The sequence below is a fragment of the Myxine glutinosa genome, chromosome 14 (assembly GCF_964187855.1).
Source record: "Myxine glutinosa chromosome 14, kmMyxGlut1.1, whole genome shotgun sequence".
Lineage (NCBI taxonomy): Eukaryota > Metazoa > Chordata > Myxini > Myxiniformes > Myxinidae > Myxine > Myxine glutinosa.
The window spans coordinates 40,649,912-40,672,001 of NC_136274.1; the positions used below are offsets into that span (position 1 = coordinate 40,649,912).

At 45.7% G+C, this 22,090-nt stretch overlaps 1 protein-coding gene across 4 annotated transcripts in view; it reads right to left on the reverse strand.

The window, feature by feature from the left end:
- Positions 1 to 18,589, reverse strand: part of LOC137439654 (acetyl-CoA carboxylase) — a 280,655-nt gene extending 262,066 nt beyond the window's left edge. For all 4 annotated transcript variants that reach the window (XM_078768288.1, XM_068135620.2, XM_078768287.1 and 1 more), the window contains exon 1: positions 18,504 to 18,589. The gene's annotated coding sequence lies outside the window, so the exon portion shown is untranslated. The remainder of the gene's footprint in view (positions 1 to 18,503) is intronic.
- Between the last annotated feature and the right edge of the window lie 3,501 nt (positions 18,590 to 22,090).

The following is a 22,090-nucleotide window of genomic DNA, read 5'->3' on the forward strand; positions in this document are numbered from 1 at the left end:
ATGAAATATGTAGCGATTTATTTTTATTTTACCCACGGTGCTTGCCCCGGAGGTTGGGGTTGAGGTTACAGGGGTCAAAACAGAAGATTGTTTTCAACTCAAAATTTGATATTTTGATACAAAATTTGACACAAAACCTCCCAAATTTGCTTTTTGGGGAAGTGTCGGGATTTGCGACGGTGCGCCATCACCTTCACCCTAGTTGGTGTTTTGAATGGGTAAGCTCTATACGGACCAGACAGATACTTTGGCTGTGTTGTTGACGAGCAGGCCCCCTTTACCCCATTTGGCCATCGACCAGCATCTCGTGATGGATACCAACTCGGATAACACGTTATTTTTAAATGTTTACGTCAACATCATCTCCTACAAAAGTTCACCATCTTTATAACACTTTATACACAGGACTGCACTCTATCGACTATATTCCTGCATTTGTGGTATTGTATCGCCAAGTCAAACGTTTTCAATGCAGAAGTACTTTTGTATATTTTTCTTAGAAACACCAGAATGTCTTGTGTACTAAATGTTACACATCCTATGATAGTGAATATGAAGGTGGACTGCAAAGTACTTGCACCTGGATGGTACCGAATCAACATAATGTGCAAGTTCATTCAAACAGGACAGCCAGCTTAGAGAAGTCAAAACTTTTAGCCTTCGTTGAACGTTATTAAAGGCTTCGATAAGAGTCGGAAAGTTTGACATAAAACCATCATGTGAAATTATCTATCTGAATATACAGGTAAATAAACTTTTGCGCACCGCTCCTTTTCTATTCCATCTCCAGGTGCTGCATGACGTCATCGCCCAGCACCGAAGGGAGCCGGCGATGACGCGCACTGAAAGGGAGTACTCAGTTTTAACGCCGGTTTATTTCTTGTTTTTTTTGTTACTTACAAAATCGAAGATTTTTTTCAAGTACATTGGTCGGATGCATGTTATTCTGTCTGTCTGTCTGTCTGTTTATTACTCCCTACAGGATACAATTCTAAACCGATCGTCATGAAACTTCAACAAGTTCTAGAGGTCGTCACAATTGAGAAGCCTATTCATTTTGAGGTCAAAGGTCATCTGGAGGTCAACATTGTAAAATCGCAATTTTTCATCCGATTGACTTGAAAATTGAACGGCATTTGTATCTAGAGTCAATAAATTGGTAAACCAACTTTTTTTGAGGTCAAAAGGTCAAAGGTCAACTCAAGGTCAAACTTCCAAAATCATACATTTTCATTAGTGAACAGGATTAAATAATTAAAATGATATATGTGGGAATATTACATGCCCAGACCAGGAATCGAACCCAGGTCCTCTGGATTTTCCCACATGTATTAATTTAATCCTGTTCATTAATGTAATTGCTTCACTATGCCCCCAGTGGTGTTTACGATAGAGGACATGGATTTGCCCCCTCCGTCCCCCCCGTCACCCCCCCATTCGAGGAAGACCCTCTTATGTTCAGACCGTTGGTGCTCCTATGGTTGGCAGCGAGTGCCCTGGAAGCATGGACAGAAAGAGTGTCAATCATGTGTGTGGGAAAATTGCATGTTCAATCAGGGCTGCCCAGATAGCCCAGATGGCAGAGCACTGATATGGTTTCCAGAGGACCTGGGTTCGATTCCTGGTCTGGTCATGTAATTTTCGCACATATATCAATTGATAAATTTTCATCTGAAAACCGTCAAATTTCATCCAATTGACTTGAAAACTAGAACACCACTCAGTAGAGCGCATACTCCCGCCGTGGGTGGCCGCTGCTGAGCCCTATCTTCCAATGGTAAAAAAAATCCTTTAAAAAATTCCTGGATCCGGAATAATATCCTGAGCTTCACCAAAAACTAATCAATTCTTCCTTATCCCAAGGGCAATCATCCCACCAACTTTCATCCAAATCCGTTCAGAACTTTTCCAGATATCTTGTTCACAAACACACGAACACACGAACATACGAACACACACACACACACGGACACGATCGAATACATTACTCCCTGGCGGGAGTAATTATACAGCAATTGCACAGTGCCTCATTTAATTGGGAAACCAACTATCTTCAAGGCCCAAGGTCAAACTTCTAAAATCATAAATTTTCATCCTATTAACTTGAAAAATTAAACAGCAATTACAAAGTGTATAACTGATTTGGGAAACCAACTATTTAAGGTCAAAGGTCAACTCAAGGTTAAACTTCTAAAATCATAAATTTTCATCTGAAAAATCATAAATTTTCATCCTATTAACTTGAACGAATTAAGCAGCAATTATGAAGTGTATCACTGATTTGGGAAACCAAAAATTTAAGGGCAAAAGGTCAATTCAAGGTCAAAAGATCAACTCAACTTCAAACTTCAAATATCATCAATTTTCATTTGAAAAATAATCAATTTTAATCCGATTGACCCGAGTTTTGATTCAGATCGTCAATTTTAATCTTAATGAAGTAGACAATTTGATGTATCCATGACAACTTTTTTTGGGGGTGGGGGGTGGATTTTGCAATTATCATGCTCTGCATGACGTCTTCTTGTTTGTTTGTTTGTCTTGGCGATAACTCAGCCATCTTTTGAGCTGGGAAGCTGAAATTTCGGCACAATAGTGAGCACATGTTTGGCAAAAATTGTATTTTTTTTGTTTTTTGGATTAATCAATTAATTGATTAATTAATTATTATAATTAATCAATATAATTGATTAATTACTTAATTATTATCAATTAATTAAGTACTTTGTTACGTGGTCCCCTCGGTGAATACCTGGTCTCGGTGACCCCCGGACCGTGAGAGGAACTCTGCCAGCAAGCTGTATTATATATGCGCTTTCGCCACGCAATCCATATGAATTTCACCCAGGAGACAACTGATGTTCAAGGATATATTTCCAATGGTAATGATACCATACAATTTCAATGACACAACCACGGAGATTTTCCCCGAGCAATCAACAATACACAATCATCACCAATTTCCAATTCACAATCAATTCCCTATGATTAAGATGGCCATCTTATACATGTGTGTCCTGGTGAGTACTCACGACACCCTTTTGGTCTCGGTCCCGCACAATGTCTCTGGGCCCCTCCTGACCAAGATGATGGTCGCCGTCGCCGCACTCGGGCGGTTGAACGAACCTCGGGTGGACGTGTTTCCACCGGGCAGGTATCGTACCAGGCACCGTGGCTGCAGCCCCTCGTGGCCACGCGAAGCGGATACGGTAGAGCAAGCCAAACCCCACGCCGCTTGCAAGGCGCGTTAGGCTCCAACGTGCGACCCGCACGCGTCTGTTTGGACGGTGCCGCGAACGATGCCAGACGCGGGGTCGATTCACGGCCCCACGTCAACTTGACGTCTCCACCGGGCAGGTACACGTCCCGGTAATTCCTCTCGCCAGACAGGCTTCGGAACGCCGCTTTTCCACGCAGCGCAAGGTCGATCCCACCTTTTGTCGGAGCGGGGCGAGGAAGAATACTACTCGTCCCTTTTCTTCCTCGTGTCTTTTCCTCTTCCGTTTCCGGTCACTTCCGTTTCCGGCCACTCCCTCAGAAGGGCTCCTGACCCTCCAACCACAACAACTTTTTTTTTTTTTTTTTTTTTTTTTTTTTTTGTATACAAGATCGAGGCTCGTGAAAGAGCGAACATTAATCACACAGAAAGACAAACCGACACATAAAACATATAACATCGGGAGCGGTAGACAAGATGGGGAGAGAGGGGGAAGGACACAAACACAACATTTGAGAGCAGGGACCGAGAGACATGGAGACATCGAGAGATCTGAGAGAGGGCGATGGCTTTGGGGGGGGGGGGGGGGGCATGGGAAGGGGGCGGTGGGAGAGGTATAAAACATATGGACACTGCCAGGACTTCCAGGAAAGAAGTTGGAATTTCAAACAAGGTGGATCTGGGGTGAATTAGCGGGGGTAGAAAAGATCAAGGTTTTGGATGGGGGAAGATAAGAGATGGTCGTGAACAGCTGTTTTAAAGACCTGGAGGGAGGAGTGGGATTGAAGGGAGTGAGGGAGTTTGTTCCAGAGGCGGGAGAAAAGAGGAATGAAAGAGTGAAGGTGAGCAGAGAGCCGAGATTTCGGCAGTTTAACCATCAGAGGGTTGCTGGCAGATCTTGTGCGACCTGTAGGAATATTTGGGGGACAGAGCACAGAGAGAGCTGGGGGTGCAAGGCCGGAGAGGAGTCGGTAGAAGACAGAAAGACCACCTACCTGCCTGCGGTGAGTGAGTGAAAGGCCCTCAGAGATAGCTTCATCGCGGGAGATTCCAATAATTCTGAAAGCTTTGGTTTCAACAGCGTGAAGCCGAGCTAGGTGTGAGGCAGGAGCACCGGCCCATAGGGGAGAACAGTATTCCATTGAGCTGCGGATGAAAGCCTTGTATGTGGTGAGGAGCTCAGGTGTGCCGAGGAAGGACTTCGCACGACGGAGGATGCCCAGTCGGCGACTGGCTTTGGAGGCCAGCTTGGAAATGTGGTTTTCCCAAGAAAGATCATGGCAGATAGTGAGACCCAAAATCTTGAGCGACAGAACTTCTTGGAGAGGATTGTTGAGAAAGTAGATGGGAGGGTTGTCCAGTCGATCTTTTCGGAGAGACATAGTAAGAGTGTGAGATTTGTCAGGATTGAAAGACATGTTCCACTTGTTTGACCAGTCTGTGATTTTGTCCAGGTCTTCAGAGAGTGAGGAGGCAGCAGACTACACAACAACTTAATATACTACACACGGATAAGCAAAGACCTGAATGGTAATTCACATACATTCACATAAATATGTAACACTCCCCCCCCTTCAAGAAAGAAAGTTTGAACCCAGCGAAAACTTTCTTTGCCGGCCAATTTGGAGAAACAACCCAGATAACTCAACCCCCCCCACATTATCCGTTCCCCCCGGGCACAGTTATCACTTAAAAATAAAGCAACCAAAATTTCACCACAACCCCTCCAGATTACTCCCTCTGGACTAAGTACCAACAACGACATTGTCCCTGCCAAATCAAACTCCATCTCATGACCCTCTGACTTTGACCGTCAGTTTCTTGGGAATGAAGGTTAAGGGGTTGATCAAAGATCCAAAGTTAAGCAACTCGATAGCACTTTTTCCGGGAGGCCAAGCCGAGTATTCACTACATGGATGCCTTTAGGAACGCGGAGTTCACGGTTAGTCCGTGCAGGAAAGTTCTCAACATGGGCGCCTTGAGGAACGTGGAGTTCACGGTTAGTCCGTGCATGAAAGTTCACTACATGGACGCCTTTAGGAACGGCGTTCACGGTTAATTCGTGTAGGAATCTTGGCTCGGCGGCTCCGCCGCCTTCAGTGCTTCAACTTCTCAGAACTTCCCTAATAATTAGGGTGGGACCACTGGTCCCTGTAGTCCCATGAATAGCGGTCTCCTTCTCGGCCACTACCAAAACTACCGCCCAGTTGTCCTCTCCTGTAGACCTCTCGACGCCTACGAAATGCCTTCCCTACTGTTATGGTCCGACCCTCCAAATCCTTGCCATTCCAATTCTTCTCTGCCTCTCTGGCGTCTTTTGTGCTGGCAAACGTGACAAAGCCGAACCCTCTTGACTGTTGCGTTTCCCAGTCTCTTACCAACCGCACTTCCACCAGCGGCCCATATCTGTTGAAGACAGAGGTCAGAACTTCTTCCTCTGTTTTGAAGTTCAGTCCCCCTACAAATAACTTGGCACTTTGGTCGCCATCCCGAGCTGGTGTGGTGTTATTTTCCCTGCTGGGCTCTTTACCAACCCTCAGGTTACCATAAACTTGACCCCCGGCCAAATCATTCCCGATAACCACAGATACACCCTCTACAGGAAGCGTGGCTTGTAAACCGACGGTGACCGGTCCTGACACCAAATCGGACTCCAACTGGATGACCTGAAGGGGAGCACTAACACCGCCCCCGATCCCCTGTAAACGAACACTATCCCCCGTTGCCGTCTCCTCGGACCATGGCAAAATGCCTTCAAGCATTAAAGATTGATGGGCCCCTGTGTCCCTCAATATCCTAACCGGTCTCCGGTTAGTCGAGGCTCCATCCAGTGACACAAACCCCTCTGAAATAAATGGTTGGTAACCCTTTTGATGGCGATTTCTTACGCTAGCCATCGCATTCGGAGTTGTAATAGTCGGACTCCGCTCTGGGTTGTCCCTTTTCATGAGGTAACAACTGGACATCAAGTGTCCAGGTTTCTTGCAAAACGCGCAAGTAGGCCCGGAGGAAAAACTCGGGGTCTGCCTCGGGCCCCCCGAACTATAAGTTTGTCTTGGGCCCGCATCCCTCTGATTTCGAACCGGTGGGGTATCATAGTTGTCCCCATAATCATCTCGAGGCCGCCGCCATGTATGGTCGTTCTCCGCACCTGCTGTTCCCCACCTCCCCTGCGGAGATCTAGGCGAGGAGTTAGGTTCGTGGACCCCTATTCGGTGGGTTAAGGCATAATCATCTGCCATGGTGGCTGCGTCCCACAACTTTGGTACCTTCTTTTCCTGCAGGTACACTTTGATGTCCTCGTGGACACACTGCTGGAATTCCTCCACCAGGATCAAGTCCCGCAATGTCTCGAAGTCTTTCCCGACTCCTTTTGACTCACACCACCGATCAAACATGTTTTCTTTCACTCTGGCAAACTCCACATGGGTCTCACTCTCCCTCTTCCTGGCATTCCTGAATTTTTGCCTGTAAGCTTCCGGAACCAACTCATAGGCCTTGAGGATGTGCTTCTTCAGTACCTCATAATCTGCACATTGGTCCATTGGTAGCGCCGAATAAATTTCCTGAGCTTTCCCCACCAGCACACTTTGCACGAGTATGGTCCAGGCCTCCTCCGGCCAGTTTAATTGTCGAGCCACTTTCTCAAAGTGTGGGAAAAATTTCGCGACTTCCTTTTCACTGAACGGTGGAACCAGCCTCACATGTCTGCCCACATCCCAGGTTTTCTGGTTAGGTGTCGACCCCGTCAGCAAGGGTGGTGCCTCTCCCCGTTCTCTCATTAACTCCAGCTCCTTGAATTTGATTTCTTGCTGAAGCTCCATGTCACGTTCCTTTAATTCCCTTTCCGCTTTTCTCTCCTCTGCTTCGAGGTCCCTTGCAGCTCTCCTCTCCTCTGCTTTTCTCCCTTCTAACCTTTCCTGGAGTTCTCTTTCCACTCTCCTTTCCTCTGCTTGTTTCTCTTCTCTCCTCTCTTCCGCTTTCCTTTCTTCTTCTGCTCTTTCTTTTTCTGCTTTCCTTTCTTCTTCTGCTCTTTCCTTTTCTGCTTTCCTTTCTTCTTCTGCTAACCTTTCCTGGAGTTCTCGTTCCACTCTCCTTTCTTGTGCTTGTTTCTCTTCTCTTCTCTCTTCTGCTTTCCTTTCTTCTTCTGCTCTTTCCTTTTCTGCTTTCCTTTCTTCTTCTTTTATCCGTTCCTGGCTCCGTAATTGCAACTCCAGTTTCCGGAGCTCAACGTCTTCTGGTTCTTCGGGTAGCCACTCCCAGGCTAACTCGTCCCATGTTCCTAATCCCACCATAGATTGTATCACCGTGGCCTGCAACTCTGCCTTCCTCAAATTAGTTCGGACCTCCAAGTTAAAATGTTTGGCCAATTTCAAGAGGTCCGACTTTAGCAACGCTCGGAACTGCGCCTCACTCGGGGTTACCCCAAAGTTCTGTGCCACAAACGCCATGGTGCCTATCGTTAACACCTGTTAACCTTCACCCAAGACTTTACCCCAATTTCTCAAAAAAATTTACCAATTAATAATTAATTAATTAATTTTAATTAATAAAAAATTATTATTTTATTATTTTATACAATTTTAAATCCCGGACGTAGACCCAATTGCGAAACCGCAAATCGTAATTTGGACGAGCCCCCAATTCTGTTACGTGGTCCCCTCGGTGAATACCTGGTCTCGGTGACCCCCGGACCGTGAGAGGAACTCCGCCAGCAAGCTGTATTATATATGCGCTTTCGCCACGCAATCCATATGAATTTCACCCAGGAGACAACTGATGTTCAAGGATATATTTCCAATGGTAATGATACCATACAATTTCAATGACACAACCACGGAGATTTTCCCCGAGCAATCAACAATACACAATCATCACCAATTCCCAATTCACAATCAATTCCCTATGATTAAGATGGCCATCTTATACATGTGTGTCCCGGTGAGTACTCACGACACCCTTTTGGTCTCGGTCCCGCACAATGTCTCTGGGCCCCTCCTGACCAAGATGATGGTCGCCGTCGCCGCACTCGGGCGGTTGAACGAACCTCGGGTGGACGTGTTTCCACCGGGCAGGTATCGTACCAGGCACCGTGGCTGCAGCCCCTCGTGGCCACACGAAGCGGATACGGTAGAGCAAGCCAAACCCCACGCCGCTTGCAAGGCGCGTTAGGCCCCAACGTGCGACCCGCACGCGTCTGTTTGGACGGTGCCGCGAACGATGCCAGACGCGGGGTCGATTCACGGCCCCACGTCAACTTGACGTCTCCACCGGGCAGGTACACGTCCCGGTAATTCCTCTCGCCAGACAGGCTTCGGAACGCCGCTTTTCCACGCAGCGCAAGGTCGATCCCACCTTTTGTCGGAGCGGGGCGAGGAAGAATACTACTCGTCCCTTTTCTTCCTCGTGTCTTTTCCTCTTCCGTTTCCGGTCACTTCCGTTTCCGGCCACTCCCTCAGAAGGGCTCCTGACCCTCCAACCACAACAACTACACAACAACTTAATATACTACACACGGATAAGCAAAGACCTGAATGGTAATTCACATACATTCACATAAATATGTAACAACTTATTTATTTCCTTTCTCCTCTGGGCATTATCTCAGGCACCCTTTGTTAGGAAGCTGATATTTGGACATGACAATGACCAAGTGATTTGGCTATGAACGATATTTTTAAATTATTGATCAATCGATTAATTATTTAATTATTCAATTAATGACGATTAATGTTTTTAAAGTTTCAGATTTGAATGAAAGGGTGGTGGATAAGGTATTATATTAGCCAATTGATTAATAATTTAATTATGTTACAATTATCGTTTATTAATTTTTGGTATTAATCACTTATTTATTTTCTTTCTCATCTGGGCAATATCTCAGGTACTTTTTGAACCAGGAAGCTGATATTCAGAAATGACAGTGACCAAGTGATGTGGCTATATGGGATATTTTTTATTTATTGATTAATCAATTAATCGATTAATCATTTATTGATCAGTCAATTAATTAACTAGTTATTTAATTTTTCCGATTAATGACATTTATTTTATTTTCAAAAAGTTACAGCTTTGGATGAATCACTGATGGTTGAGGTAAGCTATTAGCCAATTGTTTAAGAAATTATTTTACAACTGGTATTTATTGATTTTATTTGTGCAATTAATCAATCAATTATTGCACACCTCTCTCTCCCAATACCATCTCGATGTGCTGCATGGCAGTATCACCAGAAATGCCACACTGGAGGATGTCATTTATTTATTTGGCATGGGAGTGGTGTACTTTGAATGTATCTGTACTTGTTTTCATATTTTCTTGTTTGTTTGTCTGCGTGATATCTCAGCCATCCTTTGAGCTAAGAAGCGGAAATTTGAGCACAATAGTGAGCACATGTTTGGCAAAAATGGAATTTTTTAATTTTTGATTCATCAATTAATTGATTAATTATTTAATTAGGTTTCCCATACAAATACATTGTATGGGAATACCTTTTATTTCTGCTATAGTTTTTCTTATTCTTCCACCCTTTTTTTTACACCTCCGAAAAATTTAAAATTAAGTTTCTCAGCAACCGCTGGTCGGATTGACAGGAAATTTGCATCAAATGATCAGCTAGCACGTATAATTTTTTGATGCTAATTATGACGTCATAGGTCACGTGGTAGGGGCGCCATATTGGAAAACACCTTCAACTTTGTCCCTCTATATCTCTGAAACGGCTCAATGGAAAAATTTGAGTAATGGCTCATTCTAAAGAACTCTACAATGGGACCAAAAATCTTGTTTATTTAGTATATTAAAAATGCTAATGTTAAGAGGTTAGAATTCGTCAAACACAACCCTTGCTCCCATGAAAATGATATTTTTTTCCCAGATCCATAGTTTAAAAAAACTCAGAATGCAATAATTTTTTTAGTCATACATCACATGCACGTGCTGATCCCTGGTGTTGGGCTAGCGGCTAGGGTGCCGGCTTAGGATCCAAGGATCCTGGGTTCGAATCCCGGTCGATCGCTGAATTAACGCCAGGGGGGTTGACTCAGCCTGTCATCCTTCCGAGGTCGGCTAATTGAGTACCAGTTCACTGGTAATTCCCTGTTTGTCGTTAAAGGCGGCAAAAAGGGTTGGCGTCAGGAAGGGCATCCGGCCGTAAAACATTGCTTCAAATAGGGGACCGAAAAACAACAACAACCACGGTTCCCGAAAAAGGCCAACCCCCGCTTTGCGGGGAAAAATGGCCTCTAAAGGTGGTTATATCACATGGTTCGGCCATCATATTTTTTTCGTGAAAAACACGAAAACCACCTTTTTCTCCACAACGGCTGAACAGATCGAGCCCAAACTTGGCATGCATAATCGCATACCCATGACAAACAAAACGTTCCACGATCATGACGTCATGCATCAAATGGTTTCGGAGTTGTGACGTTTTTAAGCATAAACTAAAAATGATATCTTCTCCAAAATTTGTGAAGATATCGAGTGGAAACTTTACACAAATGTTCCTCATGGGGGGAAGTTAAAACAATACTTGAGACGTTTTAATAATTCACATGGTTTGGCCGCAATAAATAATTGAACGACAATCCTAAAAAGCTTCTAACTCTTGAACCACTGCATTGATCAACTTGAAGTTTTAATGCAATGTAGCTCCCATCAAGGGGAACAAGTGTGTAAAATTTCAACATGATTGGTTGTACGGTCTCGAAGCATGTCGTTTCGAGTTGTGGTTTTGGTCGAAGCTTGTCGAAGTCGTTATTCTTGAAAGAAGAAGAAACGCAACATTTTTTCTTAGCAGGCCATGTGACTCAATGTGCGACTCCCATTTTTCAGAATTATTTCCTTTAAAAACCGTTTTTCTCTGCAATAATTGAACCGATTGAGAGCAAATTTTCACCATAGGAGTGACTCGGTCTGTAGAATGTGTTACGTGCTCCTCCCCAAACCCCGGTCACGGTGTACCTCCGAGCCCCGAGAGGAGTCACGGCAGAAAGATGTGTTATTCTGCATGTCAAAGATCAATGGTGAAACCACACCAATTGTTACCAACAAACAAGTATTGTATTAAGATCACACAAGAATAACAGTACAACAACAATAGTAATGAATTGTACAACCAATATATATTTCCTATGATGGTACCATCAGGTTCGTACAATATAACTCGCTGTGCTCCAAGTGAGCGAAAAGAAGAACATTCCCAGTGTCTCTATTCCGGCATCAAGCCAAGGTCAATCCGCTCCAGTAATCGTCAGAACGATGTCTAATCGAGACCAGAATCCCGTTCGGATGACAGTCACAGTCACACTGCCAAAGCTGCGCAAAGGTGCCGTCAAGGCGATTGGGAAATCACACCCTCGGGTGTGGACGTTCCACGGCTCCCACTCGGCGAACCGCAGATTTCCCACTCAAAAGCCACGTTGCACACACACACACCAGATTAACGTCTGAAGGCGGTGACAATGGTTAAAGCGAGGTGAAAAACCTTGAGCGATGCGCAAATCTTGCGCGAGATAAAAATGGCCGACGGCCCGTTCTCGTGGCATAACGGCACTCTGATGATTCTCGTCGGAATCAACCGCAAAACCTAACACGCAGGTTGATCTGTCACAGCGATAACAACTCTGTCATAGGAATCCCTTTCCCGGGAAACCCGAAGTTCACTCATGACCCTCGTTTGTCAAGGTTCGCTCCAGACTTCGAAGCAGCTCGCTTCTTGTCCGACTCACTCGCTCCGCCTTCTCTTCCTCCTCTCCCTCTTTGTCGTCGTCCGGTTCCAGTTTCATTTAAAACATTAACTTTTTTACCTTTTGAAAATAGTAATCTCTATTTCCCTCAAATGACAACAATAATAGTACATGGAATCAAAAATGTTTACAGTGGATGAAAACCACAACAACGGAAGTGACGAATCCGTAACAAATGTTTTAATGGTAATCATAACGTCAGGTCACGTGGTTCGGGCGCCATCTTGGAAAACCCAAAAAACTTTGCACCTCCATATCTCAAAAACCCCTGCACATAAATAATTGAGACAGGTCTCATTGCAAAGAACTCTCCATGCGGAATAACATATGTGAATGATGATGGCATAGGTGCCGCAGTTATGACGTCATAATTCGACAAATAAAAAACTATCTGATCAAGATGAAATTTCTTGAGCATCTTCTCGGTATAAATTGATGCAGAAATAAAATTATAATGATGTCGTAGGTCACGTGGTTCGGCCGCCCTATTGTTTTGAGTGAAAAGCCTGAACCACTAAAATCCCATTTTCTCCAAAACGCCTGAACAGATCGAGGCCAAACTTTGCAGGCACAATCGCATATCCATGACGAACAAAAACCTCAGCGAGCATGACGTCATGCGTCACATGGTTTGAGTTATGACGTTTTTAAGCATAAACCTTTAAAACCTAGCTCCTCCCTCATTTTTGATCCAATCGATGGGAAACTTCGCAGATATGTTCAGCGTATCAGTCTACTAAAATGACCTTTTGGAATTCGCGATAGGTCACGTGGTTTGGCAGATATCATTAATTAAACCAAAATATTTAAAATTATTATATCTCTTGAACCGCTTCATTGATCAACGTGAAACTTCATACTATAGTAGAAGTCATGAAGAGTAAGAAGTGTGCAAAATTTTAAGATGATTGGATGTACGGTCTAGACGCTAGAAGTTGTTATTGCGTGAAGAAGAAGAGCCGTCAAGGGTGGGCAGTGTATTAATTATCACCCTGTACAGACGTGGATGCAACATACGAAACGATCTCACGGGGTAATTTGAACCTCAAATAAAATTCTAATTTCAGATTTGGCAATCGCTGAGGTCTCTTAACACACGACTAAAACAGATTTGGCAAAATTCTGACTTTTTTGACACGATCGCATTTCACACAGAGTTGTGATTGGCTGAAGAATAAGAAACCTCACATGGGCTTCTCAGACCATCTATCTATAATTCCAGTAATCTCTGTGTGTATGTGTGTGTGTATGTGTGTGTGTATGTGTGTGTGTCGTTTGTCTGTGACCGCTGTTTCTCGACAACCACGGGTCCGATATACTTGAAACTTGCCAGGTATATTGCTGGGGACCCGAGGATGTGCCTTTTCAAGGTTTCATATTAATCGGAGAAGTAGTTACCGAGCTATGGCGATTTATTTACCAAACTCCGCAAGCCGTTCGCTTTGGCTTTGCGAATGGACCAAACCATTTCATGTAAATAGAGGGGGGGGATTGTCACCGTACTCGCAAGCCGTTCGCTTTGGCTTTGCGAATGGACCAAACCATTTCATGTAAATAGAGGGGGGGGGGGGGGGGGATTGTCACCGTACTCGCAAGCCGTTCGCTTTGGCTTTGCGAATGGACCAAACCATTTCATGTAAATAGAGGGGGGGGATATAATTTTAGATATATATATAGTACGGGCATGCCCTAGTATAAATAATTCTCTCTGCGATGTTCAGGTTTATATTCTATAAAAATCGCTTTTTCTGCAGTCATTGCAGAAATTCTGCAGTCAGAGATTTTCACCTGGGCATGAAGAATCTTTTAAGGATAATTATGACGTCACAGGTCACGTGGTACGGCCGCCATCTTGGAAAAACCGAAAATTTTTACATCTCTATATCTCCAAAAGCGCTGCGTAGAAAAGATTGAGACATATCTCATTGTAATGAACTATCCATGGAGAATAAGCCTTGTGAATGATGATGTCCTATGTGCCTCCATTATGACGTCATAATTCGACAAGTACAAAACTTCATCCGATCAGGATGAAATTTCTTGAGCATCATCTTGGGATACATTAGTGGAGACAAAAAATGATGATGTCATAGGTGCCTCAATTTTGACGTTATAATACGACAAGTACAAAACTTCATCCGATCAGGATGAAATTTCTTGAGCATCATCAAGGGATAAATTGATGGAGAAAAAAAAATAAAAAATGTGAAAGCGGGGCTGTTATAAAGTGTGGGGATGTGTGTGTGTGTGTGTGTGTGTGTGTGTGTGTGTGTGTGTGTGTGTGTGTGTGTGTGTGTGTGGCGAGATGTGTGTGTGTGTGTGTGTGTGTGTGTGTGTGTGTGTGTGTGTGTGTGTGTGTGTGTGTGTAGAGATATATGTGAGTGTGTGTATGTGGCGATGTGTGTGTGTTGGGGGAGGGGGTGTGTGTGTGGGGGGGTTGGAGGGGATGTGTGTGTGTGTGTGTGTGGGGGGGGGGGGGGGGTATGTGTGTGGAAAACCAATATATAGCAGGATATCGGACGGATTTGGACGATATTTGGTACGGTATGTATGTGGCGATGTGTGTGTGTTGGGGGAGGGGGTGTGTGTGTGTGTGGGGGGGGGGGGTATGTGTGTGGAAAACCAATATATAGCAGGATATCGGACGGATTTGGACGATATTTGGTGGACAGGTTAGGTATGTGACAATGACGAATCAATTCGATTTTGGTGAAGATCTGAATATGCATTCGGATGCGACAATTATTTAATTGTTAAGTGATTCTTCACCATTGAGAGATCGGGCGAAAAGTGATATATAACATAATATGGACGAGTTGTGACTAAACTTGGTAGAGGAGTTGGTTAGGTTACAATAACACGCTGATTCGATTTTGGTTAAGGTCCGAATCCAGATCCGGCCTAACAGTGGGATACAAAACAAACTGTTCAGCCTGGTAGGGGTACACAACATGATCAAACGTATGCGGACACCCCTTCTAATTAGTGGATTCGGCTGTTTCAGCCACACCTATTGTTGACAGTTATATATAACTAGGGCATGCCCGTACGTGGGTGCCCGTTCCTTGCCAAAAAAAAAAAAAAACGCTACCCGTACGCTCTACCCCGCCCGTACGCCCGTACGCCCGTAAACAAAAAAAACAACGCTCTTCGCTCCCGCCCTTCGCTCTGACTGAATTGGGAGAAATAATGCGCATAAGAAATCGAGAAATTATTATTTTCTCCGGAAGAAATCGAATTACGAACCGTAATGGCGCACGCGCTCGGCTCGGCTCGCTCTCACATCGGCCACGCCTACGCAACAACGCGTTCTGTGATTGGCTGCCGGAAGTGCAGTCTTCACTGTCCGGAAGGTCGCATATCGCAGTTACGATGAATCGCAAATTAGTTTTAATTAGTTTTAAAACATAGTTGAACGCCAACATAGTTTGCCAACGTGAAATAAATGAATACGCTCTCAAATGTGCCGTCCGAGGCAGAGTCTGTTCGCCACGTTCGGCACACGTGATAGCTCGCTGCTCTCTGATTGGTTGAATCGTTTTTTGGACATAGCTCGGTAACTACTTCTCCGATTAATATGAAACCTTGAAAAGGCACATCCTCGGGTCCCCAGCAATATACCTGGCAAGTTTAAAGTATATCGGACCCGTGGTTGTCGAGAAACAGCAGTCACAGACATACAGACATACAAACATACAAACATACAAACATACAAACATACACACAGAGATTACTGGAATTATAGATAGATGAAGCCCACAGCAATGCAATCTCCATAGACAAACACTAAAGAGCTCAGTGACTTTCGACCTGGCACCGTCATAGGATGCCACCTTTCCAACAAGTCAGTTCGTAAAATTTCTGCAATGCTAGCGCTGCCCCGGTCAACTGTAAGTGCTGTTATTGTGAAGTGGAAACGTCTAGGAGCAACAACAGCTCAGCTGTGAAGTGGTAGGCCACACAAGCTCACAGAACGGGACCGCCGAGTACTGAAGCACGTAACGCGTAAAAATCATCTGTCCACGGTTGCAACACTCACTACCGAGTTCCAAAATGCATCAGGAAGCAACATCAGCACAAAAATGTTTGTCAGGAGCTTCATGAAATGGGTTTCCATGACCAAACAGCCGCACACAGGTCTAACATCACCATGTGCAATGCCGAGCGTCGGCAGGAGTGGTGTAAAGCTTGCCACCATTGGACTCTGGAGCATTGGAAATGCATTATCTGGAGTGATGAATCACGATTCACCATCTGGCAGTCCGACGGATTAATCTGGGTTTGGCGGATGCCAGGAGAACGCTACCTGCCCGAATGCATAGTGCTAACTGTAAAGTTTGGTGAAGGAGGAATAATGGTCTGGGGCTGTTTTTCATGGTTCGGGCTCAGCCCCTTAGTTCCAGTGAAGGGAAATATTAATGCTACAGCATACAATGGCATTCTAGACGATTGTGTGCTTCCAACTTTGTGGCAACAGTTTGGGGCAGGCCCTTTCCTGTTTCAGTATGATAATTCCCTGTGCACAAAGCGAGGTCCATACAGAAATGGTTTGTCGAGATCGGTGTGGAAGAACTTGACTGGCCTGCATAGAGCCCTGACCTCAACCCCTTCGAACACCTTAAGGATGATTTGGAACGCCGATTGCGAGCCAGGCCTAATCGCCCAACATCAGTGCCCGACCTCACTAATGCTCTTGTGGCTGAATGGAAGCAATTTCCCTCAGCAATGTTCCAACATCTAGTGGAAACCTTCCCAGAAGAGTGGAGGCTGTTGTAGCAGCAAAGGGGGGGGACCAACTCCATATTAATGCCCATGATTTTGGAATGAGATATTCGATGTTCGGGTGTCCACATACTCTTGGTCATGTAGTGTATGTGCTTCACCGAGTGCCGTTCTAGTTACCCTGCATGCGCGAAGCAAAAAGCAGGGTTAGGCATTCGGGTACATGCGTATGTGTGTCGTACATGTGTACATGTGGCGTGTATGCATTTTTAAAATTCATTTTCTTGGCAACTGTTGGTCCGATTGACACGAAATTTTACCATCGGAGCGCCTCCGCTTCGTATACTTTTTTTAATTCATAATTATGATGTCATAGGTCACGTGATATGGACGCTATCTTGCAAAAACGTTACACCTCTCCATCTCCCAAACCGCTCAATGGAAAAAGTTGAAACAAGGCTCATTGTGAAGTACTCCCCATGGGGAATAAGAAATGTTGATGATGATGTCATTTGTGCCTTCATTATGACGCCATAATTCGACACGTACAATGCTTCATCTACTCAGTATGAAAAAAAATGTGTTTCCTCTGCAACTGTTAGTCTGATGGATATGAAATTTTGACCATGGTAGCGCCTCCTCCTGTAGAATTTTGTAATGATAATCATGACGTCCAGGTGTCACCTCCTCCTCCAGGGCCAGACGCGTGCACCCTCCCCTCCGCCAGGGCAAGGCACGTGCACCCTCTCCTCCACCAGGGCCAGGCGTGTGCACCCTCTCCTCCACCCGGGACAGATGCATGCACCCTCTGCTCTGCCCGGGACACTTGCGTGCACCCTCTCCTCCACCAGAGCCAGGCATGTGCACCCTCCCCTCTGCCCAGGACACGTGCATGCACCCTCTTCTCTTCCCGGGACATGTGCATGCACCCTCTCCTCCGCCCAGGACACGTGCATGCACCCTCTCCTCTGCCCGGGACACGTGCATGCACCCTCTCCTCCGCCCGGGACACGTGCATGGACCCTCTCCTCCGCCTGGGACATGTGCATGCACCCTCTCCTCTGCCCGGGGCACGTGCATGTATCCTCTCCTCAGCCCGGGACACGTGCATGCACCCTCTCCTCTGCTCGGGACACGTGCATGCACCCTCTCCTCAACCTGGGCCACACGCGCACCCTACCCTCTGCCTGTACCCACCGGGGGCTGGGGGGGTGGGGGAGGGTGGGGGGGGGGGGAGGTACCTTTCCTGATTCATGTTGAAAGGTGTACGGATTCAGCAGTGGGGGGTGGTGTGGGGTGGGGTCGCAGTGGGGGGGTGGGGTGGGGTCGTAGTGGGGTGGAGTGGGGTGGGGTCGCAGTGGGGGGTGGGGTGGGGTCGCAGTGGGGGGTGGGTCGGGTCGTAGTGGGGTGGGGTGGGGTCGCAGTGGGAGCGGGGTGGGTTGGGTTGGGGTTGCGAGGGTGGAAGGTTTTGTGGGTGGTGACCGGCGGAGGTTGTGTCGGAAGGGTCGGAGGTTGATTGTGAGGGTTTAGTGTGGGGTTGTTTAATCTGGGACTGTTGGGGAGTGAGGAGAGAGTGGGGGTGGGGAAGAAGGTTGCGAAGATTGGAAGTTAGGATTTGGGTTGGGGGTGGGGAAGAATTGGGTGTCGGAAGTTGTCGCGAGGGTCGGGGATTGTGGTGGGTTGGTGGAGTTGTATAAATGAGTGTGGGATTGTGAGGGAATGCGTGGAGAGGGGTGCAGAGGAGGAAGGGGTGGTAAGAGTCATTTGTCGCGAGGGTCGGGATCCTCGAGGATCCCACGTGTACCGTACGTACCGTATGTGTTGTGTTGTCTGGGCACGTTTGCGCGTCCGTTCCTCGGATTCCTCCGCCGCTCGGTCTGCGCGTGAACGGCCGAACGTACCAAATGCGCAGCACCGCCTCTCAGCACATGCTCGTGCTGATTACGTCATAAAAACAGCGTGCGTCATCAAGGCTACACCAAATAAGTAATGCAATACCGCATGGCCAGCCTCGGTGTGCAATGGTTAAAGCGGTCGCTCTGAGTCTCGGAGGTTGTTGGGTCGAACTCCGGACGAATCCCAACAAAGACTTCAAGTACCGTATGTATGTGCTGCTTCCTTCGTTGATGCTCAGAACTTAAAAAGGAAACAAACAAGTACAGATATATTCAAAGTACACCTCCCTATGCCAAATAAATAACATGGATGCAGCACATAGAGACTGTATTGGGAGGCAGATGTGTATAATAATTGATTGATTAATTGCATAATTAAAATCAATAAATAAAGATCGTAAAATAATTTCTTAATCAATTGGCTAATAGCATACCGAAACCACTAGTGCTTCATCTGAAGCTGTTACCTTTTGAAAATTAACGAAATGCCATTAATGGAAAACATTAAATAATTAATCGATTAATTGATTAATCAACAAATCAAAAATATCCTTTACAGCCACATCACTTGGTCACTATATCATGTCCAAATAATACCTTCCTAGCTAAAAAGGTGCCTGAGATATTTCCCAGATGAGAAAGAAAATAAATATATAATTAATAATGGAAAATAAATAAATAATAATCATTAAAAAAAAAAAATCTATTGGCTCATCGAAACTTGGCATGCATATTCCATTTCATCCAAATATGTAACTTAAAATGTTTTTAAAAAGTCATCAATCGAATAATAAAAAATAAAAAATCGATTAATTGATTAATCAATAAATCAAAAATAGCCCCCTACGGTGCCCGGCAACGACGTTATGCAGCGCCTGGAGATGGCATAGCAAAGGAGCGGTGTACAACAAACAAACAAACAATCGGATGAAAATTGAGTACTCCCTTTCAGCGCGCGTCATCGCCGGGTCCCCTTCGGTGCCCGACGATGACATAATGCATTGAGTGCCTGGTGATGGAATAGGAAAGGAGCGGTGTACAACAATCCACCACAGGTTGGTAATCATAGCGCAGACATTGATGGGCCTAATGGCAGTTCCTGTGTCGAAGTTCCATGAAAGGAACTCGTTATCTCTCAAAAACCCACTGGATCTCCAATCTTATTATAATAGAGCAAACGTATATGGTTATGTTTGTTTATATGCGACCAAAACGACCTCTCCCCTTCAAATAAAATTACCACCCAAAACACAGTTCGTGAACTCTTAATTACATTTGGACTGCTGAGACCCCTCAGACCTTTGACGACCCTTTAACTCCCCCAATACCCGTAAGACCACCAAGACTACTGATGACCCAAAATACCCTGAAAGAACCAAAAGACCCTGAAGATCCCGAAGACCCAAAACACCCCAAAGACAAAAACACCCCGAAGACCCAAAACACCCCGAATACCCAAAAGACCCAGAAGACCCAAACGATCCCAAAGACCCAAATGGCCCAGAGGATCCAAAAGACCCCGAAGACCTAAATGGCCCTGAAGACTCAAAAGACCCTGAAGACCCAAAACACCCAGGAGACCCAAAAGACCCTGAAGACCCAAAACATCTCATAGACCCAAAACACCCTGAAGACCCCAAAAACCCCAAAGACCCAAAACACCCCAAAGACCCAAAAGCCCCTGAAGACCCAAAACATCCCAAAGACCCCGAAGACCCAAAACACCCTGAAGACCCAAAACACTCTGAAGACTCCAACGACCCTTTAAACCCAAAATACCCTTAAATACCCCCCAAAGAACCAAAATACCCAAAAGACCCAAAAGACCCTTGTTTCCTTTATGCATGGTTATTTTATTGTATGTGTTATACATACATATATACGATACATGTATACATATATATGTATATATATATAAACAGTACATATTTACCCTTCCTCCCGTCCATGGTACACTGAATCTTGTGGTGAGGCAGTTGCCCTGAAACAACTTGCCTTTGCCTCTTGGAAGGCTAATCCAACTGAAGGAAATCTCAGTTCCTTCCACCAAGCTCGGAACAAGTGTGTGTCTACCCTCAGGAGTGCCAGGAAGCACTATCTCTCCTCACTCAAGAATGAACTCTCAAACCTGTCTCCTTCCTCCAAATCCTGGTGGCGTCTGGTCAAATCCGTTTCTGGTGTTTGTTCCCCCTCCATCCCCTCCCTTACCTCAAATGGCCACACAGTTGACATCGCACGTGACAAAGCCGAATGCCTCAACTCTGTGTTTGCCTCAAAATCCTTAGTCCCAAACCCATCTCTCTCTGTTCCCACCTTTCCCAGTCGAACCAAACTGCTCCTGGACTCTGTGACCTTCTCTCCTGACAAGGTGGAGGAGTTTTTGTCAAACCTCGACTCTGATTCTGCAACTGGACCAGATGGCATCAGCCCACGGGTCCTAAAATCCTGCTCTGCCGCTCTATCTCACCCTCTCTCTGTTCTTTTCACCCTATCTTTTGCTCAAGGTCATCTGCCAGCATCCTGGAAATCAGCAAACATTACCGCTTTACACAAAAAAGGTGCAAAAACAGATCCTTGCAACTACAGACCAATCAGCCTGCTCCCAATTATCAGCAAAGTCATGGAATCCATCATTGCTTCGGATATGAAATCTTTCCTCTTCTCCAATGGCTTGATCTCTGATCATCAATTTGGTTTCAGACCAGGTCACTCTACTCTGGACATGCTGCTTCTGCTGTCTCAACAATGGATGGAGGTCCTCAATGCCAAACAGGAAATCAGAGCTGTCTCCCTTGACATATCACGTGCCTTCGATACGGTCTGGCACCCAGCTCTGCTCACCAAACTCTCCTCCTATGGTATCCATGGAAATCTCCATGCATGGCTTGCGGACTTCCTCTCTGGTCGTAGTCAACGTGTGGCCCTGAATGGATTTCTCTCATCTCCCCTTCCCGTTCAGGCTGGAGTTCCCCAAGGCAGTGTGCTAGGCCCTGTGCTTTTTCTGGTCTTTATCAATGATCTCTCCGACTCTCTGGAAAATCCTCTGTATCTCTTTGCTGATGACTCCACTCTCTGCCGCTCCAATTCCTCTTCCCTCAGATTGGCAGTCTGCAGCCTCCTCACTCTCTGAAGACCTGGACAAAATCACAGACTGGTCAAACATGTGGAACATGTCTTTCAATCCTGACAAATCTCACACTCTTACTATGTCTCTCCGAAAAGATCGACTGGACAACCCTCCCATCTACTTTCTCAACAATCCTCTCCAAGAAGTTCTGTCGCTCAAGCTTTTGGGTCTCACCATCTGCCATGATCTTTCTTGGGAAAACCACATTTCCAAGCTGGCCTCCAAAGCCAGTCACCGACTGGGCATCCTCCGTCGTGCGAAGTCCTTCCTAGGCACACCTGAGCTCCTCACCACATACAAGGCTTTCATCCGCAGCTCAATGGAATACTGTTCTCCCCTATGGGCTGGTGCTCCTGCCTCACACCTGGCTCGGCTTCA